This window comes from Terrapene carolina, unplaced genomic scaffold (assembly GCF_002925995.2).
Source record: "Terrapene carolina triunguis isolate 2854851 unplaced genomic scaffold, T_m_triunguis-2.0 Scaffold112, whole genome shotgun sequence".
NCBI lineage: Eukaryota > Metazoa > Chordata > Testudines > Emydidae > Terrapene > Terrapene triunguis.
In genome coordinates, this window is record NW_020664463.1 from 13,021,426 (window position 1) to 13,022,462 (window position 1,037).

Below are 1,037 nucleotides of genomic sequence, written 5' to 3' on the forward strand. Positions count from 1 at the left end.
AACTTTCCACGTGCCCCTTGCACAGCCATCCTGAGTGATATTTGCCTTTGAAATGAGTGAAATCTGGGACTTTTGTACGTGCATGTTTTGGCTTGCTCTTGAAGCTGGGTAGGCTAAGTAAAAGAGGCCAGTGAATGGTTCTGCTGTATCTGTGATTGCAAGAGTTGTTTAAAACATTGTTTAAATTGTGATTGTATGTTTGAGGGTGGGTGTTGAGGACAGGAAAGAGAATGGGACAGATGCTACTTAATGAAAATCTAATATGCTGGAAACTTTGTACCCCACAATGCCCAAGCTGGCAAATACACACATTTTCTATCGTAGTTTGGGAAACAATGAGTAAAGGAGGTGGCACACCTTATTCTTTAGCTAAGCATGTATTGGTATCAGTAAATGGCATGGAGAATCATATGGGAGAGATGGAAATAGGTAAGTGTATACTCACATCTTTACAATAGGTTACCCTATAAAGTCTCCCTTAAAAAGAAAAGTATATGTATGAAATGTCTTAGGTCTAATAATATTAAAAAGTGTTTTTAATTTAAGCACGTAATCCTACAGTTTATTACAACAGATCTTTGCTGTTAACACTTTAAAACAAAATTAAACAGGGAAAAGTGATAGAGATATGACCGGTGTAAAATTGATCTGTCTAATTAAAAGTTCTATGTATCTTATATTGACTTCAGTTATTTGAATTGTGAGATGGGGAGAACTTAAATATATACTTTTTTACTTGTGTTCAATTGTACAGCACAAATTATTTTGCTCCCAGGGTTATAAAAACAAATGTTGTGGCACTATGGTTTGATTTTTGTAGTTCATAGGGCACTTTCGGAGGGAGACACCTAAAAAGTAGATTCTGGGATTAATCTACAGATTTTAATACAAAACCTGGGGATTTTATTGTTTGCATGAAAATTTAACTAGAAATTAAGCTCTAAAAACGTATTAAAAGCAAATGTAAAAATAGTTTGTTAGGAAATTACCATTAATTATATAGTTTGTATCAGGGTGTCTGTCATATGCTACTTAAT